The 16,676-nt window shown below is 43.4% G+C and overlaps 1 protein-coding gene across 14 annotated transcripts in view; it reads left to right on the top strand.

Moving 5' to 3' along the window:
* Odad1 (outer dynein arm docking complex subunit 1) overlaps nt 1–15,375 on the top strand; it is a 49,713-nt gene extending 34,338 nt beyond the window's left edge. For 10 of the 14 annotated variants that reach the window (XM_047528659.1, XM_047528645.1, XM_047528647.1 and 7 more), the window contains 4 exons: nt 2,264–2,429; nt 3,881–4,114; nt 4,317–4,368; nt 13,797–14,575. The gene's annotated coding sequence lies outside the window, so the exon portion shown is untranslated. Of the gene's footprint in view, nt 1–2,263; nt 2,430–3,880; nt 4,115–4,316; nt 4,369–4,836; nt 4,915–13,796; nt 14,576–15,106 lie in introns of those variants that run through there. The other 4 variants (XM_047528650.1, XM_047528651.1, XM_047528649.1 and 1 more) reach the window with 3 other exon arrangements.
* Nucleotides 15,376–16,676: the final 1,301 nt, after the last annotated feature.

Here is a 16,676-nt window from a genome sequence, read left to right as displayed (position 1 = left end):
CTGGTGTCTCCTTATCATGGACTGGGGCCCTACCCTTATGACCTCATCTGACTTTATCACTTCTTTAAAGGATTTGTGTCCTGATACAGTCACACTAGGGACTGGGGCTTCACTATGGATTTTAGGGACGCACAATTCAGTTTATAGCCCCTGTTTATTCCCTGTCACTCCCAGATCCACCTCAGTCTTGGGGGCTGCCTTTGCTGGAAAGCCAGGCTTGATTCGGAACTGAGTAACACCCACAGCGAGACCCTGGGTTCTAAAGACAATGCTCTGTGACCTCATCTGACCCACAGGCCCCGGATGAGGAGTGGAAAGTATCTGTCATTTGGCAAGGGGTCCCAGTAGAATCCCCCGTGCATCATCTCTCCTCAACCAGAGGTGCAGGGCCTGGGGAGCACACGTGGGGCATGGGCCCTGCCTGGCCCCATGTGCTCTGACCACTCCCAGCCTTAGGCAGAGGCACCCTCAGTCACTGGGAACCACTCTGCCCTTTGGTGGGCCATTGCAGGCACAGTGTCACTAACACGGCAGCCAGTCCTAGCTTTTCTGTGTCCCTTGAAGGAAGCAGGCAAGGAGAGTTTGGAAGAAGAAAGGAGCCATGAAGATTCAGACTCCCCACACTTACTAAACATTAATCTGAGCAAGCAATCACATTCCTGTGGGAATGTGCACACACATGAATTCTGTTCAACTTTTTTTTTTTTTTTTTTTTTTGGTACTGGGGATTGAACCCAGGGTGCTTAACCACTGAGCCACATCCCCAGCCCTTTTTTATATTTTATTTAGAGACAGGGTCTCCCTGAGTTGCTTAGCACCTCACTAAGTTGCTGAGGTTGGCTTTGAACTCTTGATCCTTCTACCTCAGCCTCCCGAGTGACTGGGATTACAGGTGTGCACCACCATACCTGGCCACTTTTTTCTTTTTTTGTTACTGGGATTGAACCAAGGAACACTTTGTCACTGAGCTATTTTTTTTTTTTTTTTTAATTTAATTTTGAGACAGGGCTCACTAAGTTGTCAAGGCTGGCCTTGAACTTGCCATCCTCCTGCCTTAGCCTCCTGAGTCACTGGGATTACAGGCATGTGCCACCACACCTGGCCTACATTAACTTTTTGAGGAATTATCAAACTCCGTGCTATGGTCTGAAGGTTTACAGCAGCTACAGTTTGGATCTGGAATGTCCCTCTAAAGGCTTGTGAGTCCAAGGCTTGGTCCCCAGGTGGAGCTATTGGGAGGTGGTGGACATCCTCAAGAACCGAGGTTTAGTTGAAAGTCTTCTGGTCACTGGAGACATACCTTTTAGGGGGGTGTTAGAACCACAGTCTCCTCTTTCTCCACTCCATTCCCAGCCACGAGGTGAATGGCTTTGCTCTGCCCATGCTCCTGATGTGATTTTCTGCCAAGGCCCAAAGCATCAGGACAGAGATCTCCAAGACTGTGAGCCAAATAAATCTTTTCTTTTGTAAATTGATTTATCTCAGCTATTTGTTACAGTGAAGAACTGACCACCACGCTGAACTGACCACCACAATGTTCACGTCTGTCCCTCTTAAAATTCATGTTGAAATCCTAATCCCAGGTGATGGAATTAGGAGGTGGGGCCTCTGGGTGGTGATAGGGTCCTGAGTGTGGAACCCTTATGCACGGGATTAGCAGCCCCTTGAGAGTGGCCTGAGAGAGGCCAGACCCCCTTCTTCCCCTGTGGGGACACTGTGAGAAAGCACCTATCTGGAGGCTGGAGGCCCAGGTGCTGTGTGGGAGGAACCGCTTTCCTTTCCATCCTGATCACACGACACCTGGGCCTCCAGCCTCTGGAACCGTGAGGAGTAAATCTGTTACAAGCCGCTCGGCCTATGCTATTTCCTTACAGCAGCCCAGAGCAGCCCAGTTTCTTTCTCCCTAAACCAGAAAAGAAGGTCGTGAGTTTGTTGCTATGGAGAACATGATGAAAAGTCTCATTTTACAGAAAAGGAATCCCACGTCCAGAGAGGTGGTCCAAACGGACCGTGGTAACCCAGGCTTCCTTCTTTCCGAGTCCCCTGACTCTAACTTGCACATAGGCACAGGTGGGACCCAGGACCCATGGGGCCTGGTGGCTGTGTCAGGTCTGTGCTCTGAGCAGAAACACACTGAATGCCTCCCCCACGCAGGGGCTGGTCTGAGGCTGCCTGCCATTCAGTCTCAGGTGAAATCGGCAGTTGTGGGGTCAGGATGGTCCTCCAGGATGTCTGCCAATGGCTGTTGGTCCTCAATCCCCAGGGTTCAGTAGTAACTGGCACTCTGTTCCACGAATGAATCGCCAGCAATACCCATCTATAGAAAAGCACACGTTCTTGGCTGTCAACCTGCAGAGGATCAGTTTCCACACGGCAAGCAATTCAGAGCTGTAATGAGCTGTTTTCTTGCACAGTAAAGGATTAGCCTGGTGAGTCTGGCTTGTTTGCACTCTGCATATTAATTTGAAGGAAAATTAGGCACAAAACCAAAATTATGTATGCTGCTCTCCCTTGATCCTGTATTTGTCCTTTGTGGGGAGATATTCCAAAAATCCCTGGATAAATACCAAATGATATATGGATTTTTGGAGATTATTTATTACTGTAAATGACTGAAAATCACCTCTAAATAACCAATAATGGGAAGTGCTTAAAAACAATAAGTTTGCATTATGAAGAACTATAAGTCATAGACAAGAATGAGTAAAATCTTCCTCATATTGATATAAAGTAAGATCATGTGGTTTCCAGGTTTTATTTCATATTTTAAGTAAAAAGAAAAAGAGATGTGTACAGTGGTATATGCCTGTCATCCCAGCAGCTTGGGAGGCTGAGGCAGGAGGATTGCAATTTCAAAGCCAGCCTCAGCAACTTAGTGAGGTGCTAAGCAACTCAGGGAGACCCTGTCTCAAGATTTAAAAAAAAAAAAAGTGAGGGGTGGGCTGGGGACATGGCCCAGTGGTTAAGTATCTCTGGGTTCAATTTTTAGTACAAAAAAAAAAAAAAAAAAAAAAAAGGCAGAGAAATGTATTATAAACCAGGAACTGGGTGGAGCAGAAGCATAGAGACCTTCTCTAAGTATCGCCTCATTCTATAGGTTTTAATTGGGAACCATGTTAAGTTCCATAGTCAATAATAAAGTCATACCTAAAATTGAGAAACTGAAATGATAGAGGGTCTATCATAGGTTGGCAGTTTAACCACTTGGAATAAAAAGTTAATATGAATGACTCTAAAACCTTAGTGTGTAATTTCTACTTTAAAAAAAAGAAAGAAGAAAAAAAAAGCACACTTCATAGTGGCTTTATTGCTAGCGGTAATATTAGGCATTTTAAAATTAATATTTTATGCATATTGCAGGATCAAAGAAAGACTTATTATTAAGGAAGCACCATTTTTAGCATAAGGAGAAAAAAGATTCAAATGTAAAATGAAAAGAGCTGAGAACACTCAGCTTCAGAATTCCATCGTGAATGAAAACACACAGAGGGGCAGAGATGGGTATTTCAGATGTGCATCTGGGTTATCATGCAGTGCCAGATGGCAGGGAAGTCACTGTGCGGAGGCTACCCAAGCCAGCTGGAAGAGTCTCCTGACCGCCCAGGCACAAAGTGAATCACTGTAATTACTGGAAAAGCACTGAAGACGAACTCAGGTACCCAAAGAGAGAGAGCCCAAGGGGGAACAGCACGTGGTTACTCAAGAGCAAGAATTAAGCCTTTATTTTGCCTTTCTGATAGGAAATGGAATAGTCCTTATCAGTGACAGCTGCACAGGCCTGGGGTTGTAGCTCAGCGGAAGAGCGGCTCTGGGTTCAGTTCCCTGTACGGTGGAGAGGAGGGGGGAAGTATCAGGTGGCATCTGGTCCTCTCTCCCACAGAAACCCAGCAGAAATCGCTGAGCAACATCAGCAGCACCTGCACAGAAACCAGCAGTCTCTGCAGCTGTCGGGCGATGCTCCGGGAAGGACGCGGTGTCTCAGGTGTTTGCAGATCACTGCAGACGTTCACCTCATCCGGTGCTGAGGTCTCTACCCTGCACCGACGCCAGGGAGCGATCTCTCAAACTCGCTGGCTGGCGTGCGCTACCCTACAGTGACCCTACGCTCCAGCGGGTCAGTGCTGGTAACAAAGGGAGGCGGGCTCAAGATGAGGAGACCGGGACACTTCAGAAGAACTCCAGGAGAAACGCCCTGCAATGTGTTTGCACCTGACGAAAGAAATCTCCCTCCGAAAGATATTTTTGGGAGAAATAGTTGACATTTGAACTCTGATCATGCATTAGTGTTATAAGTTATTTATTCTTCTTTTTTTCAGGCACGATGTTGATATCGTGGAGACTTCGATTTCTAGAGATGCGTTATTTTTGGTATGTAGAAAATTCTGTATTGTGGGATTTGTTTCCACATTTCGTATTCTGTTTTGTATTTTCAAACATACATACAAGCATATAATGTCTACATACAAAGTTGGATGATAACAAGGATTGGCATAGATTAAATATATCTTCATTAACAATTAACTTTATAGGATGTATGTTACATTTAATTTTATATGTAAAACTTATTTGGATGTAAATTGGTACAATCACTTCATGATTTTTTTTTTTTTTTTTTGGTGCTGGGATGGAACCCCGGGCCTGGCACTTGATAGGCAAGTGCTCTAACACCAAGCTACGTCCCCAGTCCAACTTTCTTCATATATAGAAAATTTTAATATCCCCACACCTATTACCCAGCAATTCTACTCTGAGGTCTATATTGTGGAATTGCCCTTTACAAATTTAGCCAGCATAGGGATCCCCTGGGATCTTTTCAAATGCAGTCTGATCTCCTAGGTCTGGGAGGAGCCTCTCAGCTGCCACTTCTGACAAGTTCCAGGCTGATGCCCACTTTGCTGGACTGCAGAATTTGCTGATGCAATTTTTTTTTTTTTTTTTTTTTGTGGTTTCCACAGAACTTATTTAATCAGAACTTCAAAGGGCTCTAGAAATCTGCATTTCTTAAACAAACCTTTGATTAAAAGTGTGCTTTGGAGAAGCAATGTTAACCTTTATTTTGCATCAGATTACATACTACAATAAAATTAGAAGTCATAAAAGATTTTTTAAATATAAAGTATTAATAGATACTTAAATACAATCTGTTTTGGAAAAATGAAATAAAATGAAATCATCTTGTACTGAAAGCTCAGTCCTTGTCCCTGATGCTATTTCAAAATGAGGTCATGGTTTTGAGAAAAAGGAAAAAAGTTTTATTGCTTTGCTAGCAAAGGAGAAACACAGGGGACTCCTGTCCCAGAGGCTGTGGTTCTCCCATTCACAGGAACAGGGGGCTTTTAAAGAGGCGATTCCAAGGCTCCATTCACATGCTCTCTGTTGGAGTGTGATTCACTTGTTAATTAGGGAGGTAGTCATTTCTGAGATCTTCTGGTATCATCCCTAAAGTCTGGATGACATCGTTCCTGTGGCAGGTGTGTGCTCAAGGACAGATAAGTCTGCCTAAAATGGGGAAGAAAGGCAATCCTGTTTCCCTTGAGATTAGGGGGTTGGGGAAGATTAGAGATGAACAGGGAGAGAGGAAGAGAAAAAAAATGTCCATTTTATTTATTTTAAATTTATTTTAAATTATTTTTTTATTTTTTACAGACTGCATTTTGATTCATTGTACACAAATGTATACATCATTTCATTTTTATGGTTGTAACATGTCCATTTTAAAGATAATTTGCCAAGGATTATAGAATGAGACGGACATGATAACCCTATGTACATGTGTGATTACACTACTGGGGTGACTCTGCACCATGTACAGCCTGAGGAAGGAGAAGTTGTGCTCTGTTTGTGTACAATGTGTCAAAATGCATTCCATTGTCATGTGTAACCAATTAGGACAAATTAAAATAAATAAGTTGCAGTGGCAAAGCAGCAAGGATATTACAAAACAGGAATTTCAAAGAGTATGCAGTCCAATAGAAGATAGATGATTACTAACTACAGATGTTAAATTTATTTTTTCCTGATTTTGTGATGGTTTTGTTATTTTTCAGCTTTTAAAAAAAGTCGTAATTATTTGACTTCTTTCCTTAATCTAAATATTCACTTTCATCAGGTTTGGAAGCACATACCTGTAATCCCAGTGACTCAGGAGGCTGAGGCAGGGGGGACTGCAAGTTCAAGGTCAGCCTCAGCAACTTAGTGAGATCTTGGCTCAAATTAAAAAATAAAAATGAACTGCGAATGTAGCTCTCAGTAGAGCACCCCTGGATCTAATTTCCAGTATAAAACACACACACACACACACACACACACACACACACACAAATTAAATTTCATTCAAAAATTATTAATCTATATTTTAAGATTTTAGGAACAAAAGCCAGTGTCAGATTTTGCAAATGGCATAGCCACAGCTACAAAGCTGACTGGAAAAGTTCTTCTCTGCATCAACATGATGGATGAGATGAAGGCTCCTCTAACGCCAGACCTTTTTGCATCCTGTGAACAAGCTCCATTTGATCACGAAGCATTATGCATTTGATGGGTTGTCAAATTCTACCAGTACTATTTTAGTGCCTTAGTCTCACGCAGGTCCTGCGTGGGCGAGGAAAAGGGTTCCTGTCAGAGGGATGTGCTGGCTGTGAAATAATTGCTAAGAAATTTATCTATCATCAAGAAAGACAGGGACAATTATCTTTTGAATCAGGGGCATGACCAATTGAGCCATCCATAAGGGACTGACTGTAACAAAATGGAGAAGCCCAGTTTTCTTTATTTACAGATCAAAGGGGGCGCTGGTAGGATCTTCTTCCATGAGAAACAGGATGGGGTGGGGCTAAACAAACCATTTTGCTCTAGCGGGTCATCCCAACCAGGCCTACAAATTCTGGCGGTGAACCCCTACACGCAAACCACATACTCTAGGCGATCTGGAACAATGTCTCATAATTGTTAGTTCCTGAGAGCCAGATTTCCAAGCCTGGTTTTATTTGCAGGTCATGGCTGGTGCCCCACACCTTAGCTTCCATACTTCAAAATGCACTTGCCCTGTGGGGTTATTGTCTGTGCCATGTGTAGAATTGATGAACACTCAGTTCTATTCATTTTGTTTTAGGTGGTGTTGGGGGTGGAACCTAGGGCCCGTGCACCTGCCAAGCCAGTGCTCTGAGCCCCGCCCCCAGCCCATTCACATCCCCTTTATAATGTGGCTTCCCTCCTACTGCCCCCCGACCCATGCTGTGGCATGTGCTTAGTAGAGTTGAGACTATTTCATCTTTAGAGGAGAGGCAGACACAGTATGTGTTGGTGCTTTTCTTGCTTGGGAAGTTTTCATAATTTTATGTATGTATGTATTTTTGGTACCAGGTGAAAGCACCCAGAAACCACTCTGTAGGAGGGAACTCAGGCAAGAGATTTTATTAAGTGGACAGGGTGAGAGAGAGAGAGAGAGAGAGAGAGAGAGAGAGAGAGAGCAAGAGCAAGAGTAAGGAGGGGGAGAGAGTGAAAGTGAGGAGGAGAGAGGAGAGAATGGGGTGGGGGGGAGCTATTCTTAAGTAGTGGAATTTTGCCGACTAATAACAACGGACCAGTGGCTGGTGAGGAGGTTCTCAGGCTAACAATTTGGGCCAATTACTGGCTAGGAAGTTCGAGGGCTAATAATCTGGGTTGTAAAGTGGTATGGGGGAGGGAGAATAATGGGGGCAGCAAAATAGCAGATCTGATGCCAATATTCTTCCCATTTTGTTTTTTTAAATACCGGGGGTGGGACAATGGTCTTTCTTCTGTAGCTTCTCCCTGTTGGTTAGGGGTGAAAAGTCTCATTCCCGTAAAAAAGAGGATTAGGGAGGGCTTAGGTGGGAGCAGAGTTTTTGGAGTTGGAGGTGTCAATAGTGAATCGCAAGTCTTGACTTTGGGTGTCAGGGACTGATAGTCTTGAAGGAGAAGTGGTTGATTGATTGGTCGGTGAACTTGTGTGTGTTTGCTAGCTCCAGAACTTGTGTATCTGATCTTGTAGGAACTTCTGTAGGCAATTTATCAGGCATGGTCCTGTTTAGGAAGATCTGTAGACGTTAAAATGACCAAAACTTTCTGACTCTGGCAGTTTCTCTTGATGGTTATCAGGCGCTCCTGCCTAATAATCTCTTTTGTAGCCTCCAATCTTACTTATTCTTGGGGCTAACACAAGTGCAGGTTTTAAGTTATGTTTAACTATTGTTTTTTCTTTTAAATGCCCAGGAATGGCTATGTTTTGGTTTTAACTGTTTTGCTAGGCATTCAAGATCAAGCTGGTCAAATTGACCTTGTTCTTATCTGTTGTTAAGGGTCAGCTGAGTTCCCACAGGGGCTGTTTATGGAGAACTTGAGAGCAGCTTCTTAGCTCCTTTAGTGCCATTTTCTAGGTAGGGTCTCCTTGATGAGGTGGCTTCCTTTGGAAACACCAGGGATGTCTCCCTTTTTCAATGACCCTCTTCTGTAGCAGGCACACTAATTGGCTTTTCATTCTCTAGTGATCTCATTAATCTCCCTAATTGGAAGGTTATGTGACCCAGAGTTGCAAAGCTCCTTAGAGAAACTCTCCCATTCCCTGGGTTTAGGCTGACTCAGAGGGCAAGAGCCAAATACTGGTTTTCTTGACTTCTGTATTTCTCAATCTCTTAAGTTTGATCTTAAACATCCAGCAAGCCAGTCTCACCATCATAAAGTAAGAGTACTGGGCTTTAACTTTAGTATTTATGATTTTATAGTTATTTACCCCCTTTTATTTAATTGGGGTCTATATTATCTTATCTGTCCTATAGGTGATGGCTTATTATCTCAAATTAATTTAGGTCATTTGTTCTTGAAGCAGTACTTCTGCAAACCATTAATCAGGCAACAGTTATAGAGTTTACAAGGAAAATACAAAATGGAATTAACAACAGAAAACATTTGGTTTGTATAACAGCTATCTTGAATTTTGGCTGAGCTATACTATGGTCCCCTGTTTGAGATCATTTATAACAAAAAACCATCTTTTGAATATAACTTTAAATAAGCTGAAGTCTGGCTTATTTTGGAGCCATTCTGACATGCAGCAGGGTGGGAGGCCAAGCCTTATCTCAGGTAAGGCAGGGCTCTTCACAAATCTTAGGTAATGTGCTCTAGTTCTGAAGTTAATCTTTGCCTCTTTCTTAAATGTCATTTAAAAAAGTTTACATGTATTGTTTCCTGAGTCTTTGTGAATGTTAGTTAACACAATGTAACATTATATCTAAAACATGAATCAAAGAAAGGCTGAAATAGCTTTTAACTTTCCTTTTGTGTGGCAAAGTGGCGAAATACTTTCATGTTTCAGGATATTAACCTTTAAACAAATCAGGCTCTAACAGGTCCTGTTATAGAACATTAAATGATATAAATAAATCCCCAATACTATTTTTATTGACACAAAGAGGGGTGAGAGCAAAGAGAAGAGAAGATTTGAACATAGGGAATCTCTACCTGCTTGCTGCTGTGGTGACAGAAGTTGTATAAGTACCATTCTTTGGCTAAGAGAAGTCTAACTTATATTGGGGTCAGACTGTGTTGCAATGGAAAATGAGCCTGTGAGGTTTGAGATCTGGAGTCAAATGGAGAGGCTAAATGTTTTTGAGGAGACAGCCAAGGGGGTGGGGGTTGCAGGGAATTTTAAATTGGGCAGAGCCCATGGCTAAGAGTTCTCAAGGGCCCAGAGAAGCGAGACAGGAGAGGAAGGGGTGTTCCTGAAACCTCTGTGATTTCCCATGTAGGAGCAGAGGGTCATCAGTGAGGGTCATCACTGTCCCTGACAGGTCTGTGGCCAAAGCCAAGGGAGAGACCCTGAGCCAGCACTGGGGTTTTTGGAGAGAGAGAGAGAGAGAGAGAGAGAGAGAGAGAGAGAGAGAGAGAGAGAGAGCGCGCGCGCGCGCATGAGTTCAGGGCCACCATAGAAGAGCTCTGAGGACTCACTGTAGAGGGAAGGCTGTCCAGAGTTGAATTCTGTGGTGAGCAAGGAGGTTGGCAACAGCAAGAGGCAGAAACCCCCTATGGTGGATATTGTCCAGGGAGGAGGGGGCACGGTCAAGGTGGTTGGGATCCCCATGAGGGGAGAGCCAGCAGGCAATGACCATGGGTCCCATCCTGGGTTTCATCACAGAAAGACTTTCCTACCCAGAAACATTTTCCTCTCCCTTCTACTAAATATATCTCCATACCTAGAGCCTTTTATTTTTCTTTCCTATATGTTGACCCCTTTTTGTTCACATTCTGAAACAACTCATGAGATTTCTGAATTTAGATAAATTACTCCATTTAAAAAAAACAGACAAATGTATTGAATGGTATCTGCTGTCTCTTTCCTGTTGAAGAAAAGTCCTTGAAACAATTGATATCAGACATTTTATATATATCAACATTTTATTAATTTGACCACCTAGAGACTTGTGAGGTAAGTAATTTCAAGGACATTTTACTTTCATTTGTTTACCCAATTTAATTTGAACCTTTAAAATTACATGAATTAAGGTATCTGGACCCATTTTTTAAATTTACATTTTATGAGCATTTGTTATTTATGTAAATTTTATCATGTACATACATAAATAGCACAACATTAGACAACATGATATACACATAACTCAAAAGCAAAGGCCGTGTAGCCTTTTATAGGTGAATCTCCATTGCAATGTAACAGATGTTCAAAAATAACTCTAGAGTTGAATAAAAATAGAACTGATCAAAAAACCATTAGCCCAGGCATGTAGGATCAAAATTGTGAACTTGAAAAATATAGCATTTTAAGAAAAACAAAACAAGAGTCCTAGAAGAAAAAATGATAATAGTCATTAATTTTAGCATGAGAGAGTGAGAAAGAGAAAGGCAGGGAGAGGGGTGAGAGGGAGGGAGGGGGAGGGAGGAGGAAGGTGGGGAGAGAGAGAGAGAGAGAGAGAGAGAGAGAGAGAGAGAGAGAGAGTGTTAGTTCTATGTTGCAGACCAGGAGAAATTTAAAATGGACACTTTTTTCAGTCTCAGGTTGGTCCCTTGCTGAGCCTGCTGCAGTCTACATTCCAATGCAGGCTTCAGCAAGGGTAGGCAGGAGAAATTGACTAAGGCTTTTTCACCCTTTTTCCTGTTTGTTAATCAATTCAGGTTTGGATGCAGAAAATTGTGAAACATTATCTCCCACTACTTTTGAGGAATGGGGCTGCTATATCATACTCCTTACTGTGACATGCCACTGGCTGTTGGCTGGTTAGGGCTACTCCCTCCATACCAGCCACCTCCCATTGGGGGGCTAGATTATGTGTGCAGGTCCTCATGGCAAGAGGCCTGGGTGGGCTGGGCAGGGGAACAGAAGCAGAAACAGAACAGGGCAGAGGAGATGGAGGAGCAGGAGCCAGAGGGGCGTCTGCCACAGGGGTCTGGTATGGGGGGGTTGTTAGCTGAGTGAAAGTCAGAGGAGGAGGGATTAGGAGGGGGAGAAGAAGCCAAAAGGAGGTGTTCGGGTTTGCAGGAAGAGCAAAGATCAGGTTTAGTGTGCAAGAAAGAGAAAGCTTGAAGTTCTGTCCTTTCCATCTGCCCGCTCACTCATAGAAGTTGTATGCCATTATGTGGCCATTTTGGATTGATTATCTAAAGGATAAGTGTTGGTGAATTTTAGACTGGGGGACAGGTAAAGGGGCATAAGATTGTCTAGTAGGCACCCCTGGGGTGAATCTGCTGGAATGGAGGACCCAGATCCCATGGTGGAGACTGATACAGCCGAGTCAGCGTCCAGGGCGTCCGGAGGTCACAGACTAGTTGGCTGGAGATGAGAAGGCAGCACAGTGATGGGTCGTCACCCAGCCATCAGTGTGTGCTGGGAAAAAGCTGAGAGAATTGAGGACCTGATATCAGGATTTTTGAGAGTGAGCTTGAAGAAGAGACTCAACCCTGAGAGAGAATCTCTACCATAAAGATCAGGGACCCACCCATCAGATAAGGTCAACTAAGGGGACAAGTCATAACTACAAAAGTTGAGGCTGGAGGAACTCCGACCCCTCAATTGCCTCGAGGGTGCCAGATGATCAACAGTCATGTCTCAGGTCAGCAGAGGAGTGTTTAAGCCGACCTAGGGGAAAACTCACCAATCTGAAGCCAGTGTCTGGGTGAATGGAAGGTGGGACCAGCATCTCGGGTCTGGGACAGATGGGATTCCACCTGCCAGATGGCGGAAGAAGAGCCCATCCGAGTCACAGCAGCAATGAAAGCACCCAGAAACTACTCTGGACGTGGTAATTCACACAAGAGTTTATTAAGTGGACAGAGTGTCTCTGTGCAGGGTGAGAGAGAGAGTGCGTGCGCTTGAGAGTGAGGAGGGGAGAAGAATGAAAGCAAGGAGAGAGAGAGAGAGAGAGGGCATGCACAAGAGTGAGGGAGAGTAAAAGCAAGGAGGGGAGAGATAGAAAATGGCAGGGGAGCTATTCTTAAGTAGTGGAATTTTGCAGGCTAATAACAATGGACCAATGGCTGGGGTGCTTAATCACTGAGCCACATCCCCAGTCCTTTTTAATTATTTTTAAAAAAATTTTTGAGACAGGGTCTCACCAAGTTGCTTAGGGCCTCCTATGTTGCCAAGGCTGGTTTGAACTTGTGATCCTCCTGCCTCAGCCTCCTGAGCTGCTGGGATTACAGGTGTGTGCTACCATGTCCAGTCATAATTTTTAAAAAGAGTTGTAAAGTCTTTAAAATGTATATATGCATATGTATAAAATTATATCCATTGCAGCATTTAAAAGGCACTCTCTAGGAGATGATTAAATATTTTAAGCTATGTCCACATGATACTATGTTGGGTGGGGCAACCAAGCAAAAGCAATGGGGGTGGCTGACCATTTTTTAAGTAGTTAATATGGGGAAAATAACACCCATGATTCAATGGGAAGTCATAATAGCAAGCTGCAAAGTGTCTAATGACCTCATTTAAATGAAATAGAGGGGAAATAGGAGCCTTGGGAAGATACGCAAGAATTTATAAAAATACTTACCTCTGGGTGGTCAGGATTCCAGAACAGAGTAAACTAAAGCAGGAATGGAGGAAGGACTTAAGATTTGTCTCAATCGTTTCAAAGTTGTTTTGAATAACTTGGTCTGTTATATATTCAAATAAAATACCCCATGAAATGCTGTTTACAAATGAAGTTTAAACTCCTTGAGTTTAACTTTTTACTTTATGTCATATTTTCCAGTTAAAATAGTGAAGGGAGATAAATTAGAATAGATAGTAAACTGCCCAGGCAGTCAGGATAGTGGGCCCCATTCACCACCCCTAGAGGCTGTCCTGCAGACATGTTCATGAGCACCATCAAGCCTGTTTCAAATGTAGAAGACCTTGGGGCTCACCTGTGGGAACACCTCCAGTCAGCTCCTCTGTCCTAGAGGTGGAAAACAGAAGGCAAGGGGGACACAGAGGGAAGTTACAGGGAGGAGGATGGAACCCGGATGGCAGCCAGGACACCAGTTTCAACAGCGATTTTGCAGAGTTTGCTCCATGCCCTGCCCAGAGCCAGCTCTCAGCTCAAGTTGGAACACCAGGATGGTTTTTTCTGCTCTCAGGCCCCCTCCTGCATGGTGGGAGTTCTATCTCTTTCCACCTAAACAAATCCTGCTCTGTTTTCTCTTCCTTTCCATGATTGTCTGTGGATTTTATTCTTCAAAATTTGCAAGACAAGAACCCAGAGGAAATTGACAAAATCGCTATTGAAAACTCTGGTTTCAATAGCAATTTCTTCTATTTGAGAGTTCTAACAACCTTTATGTTTCAGATTTCACCAGGAGCACAACAGTTGGAAGTCAGTTTAAACTGTTTCCCCACATCATTCTAAATGCAGCAAGGAGTGCCCTTCATCCTTTGGGGCTGCATTCAAGAGCCCCAGTGAGTGCCTAAAACTGTGGATAGTACCAAACCCCATGCATACTATGTTTTTTCCTATACACATGCACCTATGATGTTTAATTAATGAATTAACAACAGTAAGAGATGGACAACAAGAAAACCTGTGAGAAGATATATCAATTATAATAACGAGGGCTGGGTTGTGGCTCAGTGGTAGAGCACATGCCTAGCATGTGTGAGGCACTGGGTTTGATTCTCAGCACCACATAAAAAGAAAGGTCCATTGACAACAAAAATTTTTAAAAATTATATGTCATAATAAAAGGCATTTAAAGCTTATGAATTATTTCTGGAATTTTCCATTTAATGTTTGGACTCCAATGAACCCTTGTGAACTGAAATTGAGGGAAGCAAATCACAAAGGGAGGCCTACTGTATACTGTGTGTTAGGTATTAGCAATGAGAAGTGAAGGTCATGAATGTCCTTTAAATTACTTTAGGGTCTTTAAACTATTTTCAGAGACAAGAAAGCAAAGCTGGTAGTTAATTTGTAGAAGCAAAGGAGCTAATGGGAAGTTATGTCAAAAGAAAATGACAAACTCTTAATGGGACAAACTCTTGATGGTTTGTTTTAGTCAGCTGTTTCACTGCTGCTAGATGATCTGACCAGCACAATTATAGAGGAAGGAAGGTTTATTTGAGGGCTCATGGTTTCAGAGGTCTTAGTCCACAGAAGCCTGGGTCCATTCCTCAGGGCTTGAGTTGAGGCAGAACATCATGGCGGAAGGGCGTGGCAGAGGGAAGCAGCTCACATCATCATGAGGTGGTGGTGGGGAGAATGGGAGAGGGGGAGAGAGACTCCACTCTTCAGATACAAAATATATACCTTAAAGCCAGTCCCCAATTCCCACCTCCTCCAGCCATACCCTACCACTTCAATTAATCCCACCAGGGATTATTTACTGCTTTAGGACTCTTCCAACCCTATCATTTCTCCTCTGAACCCCCCTGCATTGTCTCTCATGTGAGATTTTGGGGGACACCTCACATCCAAACCATAACATGGTCCAATGACATTGATGTGAAGCTAGGGAATATGGCTATAGGTGTCTCCATTTGTCCAGGAAAGATGATTCCTTTAGTAGCACAGGTGCATTAAGGTAGCTGCTGACCAGTTACTGATCCCAGTACCCACATTAGCATGGGAAAGACTTGTAGATGAATCCCTCCTCCAAATAGGATGGCCACCATGACAGTTCTGGAGAGGACCAACTAAGGTCAAAAACACCAAAACCTGACATGAAGAAGGAAGTGAACAACTGATTGGCAGAGCACTGAAGGTGGTCCCCAGCTCTCCTGGTAAACATCAAAGAGTGATATATTTGGAGACAGCATTGTCTTCTTTATTGTTCTCTGCTCAGAGATGGCCACTCTCTTGAGTGCTCTCTGCTTAAGCCTCACTTTGCTTTTACTTTACTTTCACCTATAATAAAATTCTCTTGCATGGCTTTTTGTGTCTGACTTTAAATTTTATTTTGTTGGAGCACAACTGAGGTTTGGGGTTTCAGCTCCCTGCTTTCCTGTGACATATGGATCAAAAAACTTTCCATGGGGTTCTGAGATCTCCTTGTATTCACCACCCTGGAGTCCACATTAACTTGGTTCTTCATGAAACAAAAAGAAATGTGATGGTTAAATGTGTATAAAACTATTAAATGCTGGGGCAAACCAGAGGTATCACTGCTTTGTGCAATGGTGTGAAAACCTTCCTATCCCCGACTGAGCACCATCCCCAGCCCTTTTTATATTTTATTTTGAGACAGGTTCTCACCAAGTTGCTGAGGCTAACCTTGAACTCGCAATCCTCCAGCCTCAGCCTCCCCAGTTGCTGGGATTACAGTATGTACCACCAGTGCACTGTGACATGGGATACTGAGGTAGCATGAAGGACCCCCTTCAAAGATTGATTCTTGGGATCAAGTCAGAAAAATTTCAGACATGTCACCCAGAGTAAAAGGCACAAGTTAATTAGAAGAGACAGGAAAGGGGAAAGGGGGACATGGTCCTTGCAGAGAGGAGAGGGATGGCACACTTCTCCTGCCCTCCAGTCTTATTGGGGATCCCAGTGAAGTTTCCAGAGAGTCCCACCCAGGTCTACCTCTTGACTTTTGATTGACAGCAGAGGACATCAGACTTTTAAGTCCCCACTGCCAATGACAACTCTGGGTCGCTTTGGCCCACACTGCAGATTTTATGGCTGGGGGAATTATGTGTATCTCCCTGAGTTCTGGGATCTGGTCACTGGTAGGGTTTATAAAAGTCCCTACCTTCAGAATAACTTGTGTTCTTATCTACATTTCAGCCCTGCATTTCTCCTGCAGAAAACAGGGTTTGTTGAGGAATGTTAACATATCCTGTCACATAAACCAGGGAGGGCGGCAGGGAAGTTGCTTTTCAAAAGTGAAAGCATGTGGGGGTAGGCACAGGGGGCCATTTATAGAATTATTCCCTTAACTTCATGTTCCCATGGCTTAGTCTGTCAGCACCACATGGATCTTGACCCTGGAGTTCCCAAGGTTGGGAGGGATAGTAACCCCATTTCAGCTGTGAGCCTATTTAATCTAAGAAGACAGAGGAACCTATGTTCGCATATCTTCCCCCTGAGTTCTACTCTTCCCCCACTTCTCCAATATCTCCATTTCTGCTTCAGCAGGTTCCTCCTCACAAATAACCAGTATAACTGGTGCTGCGTTTTTGTTCCCTGGTGATCCCAGGCACATTAGCTTGGAACAATAGGATTAAAAAAAAA

Source organism: Sciurus carolinensis, chromosome 16 (genome assembly GCF_902686445.1).
Source record: "Sciurus carolinensis chromosome 16, mSciCar1.2, whole genome shotgun sequence".
Classification (NCBI taxonomy): domain Eukaryota; kingdom Metazoa; phylum Chordata; class Mammalia; order Rodentia; family Sciuridae; genus Sciurus; species Sciurus carolinensis.
Note: the sequence above shows the minus strand (reverse complement) of the source record. Positions and strands in the feature narration are given on the sequence as shown.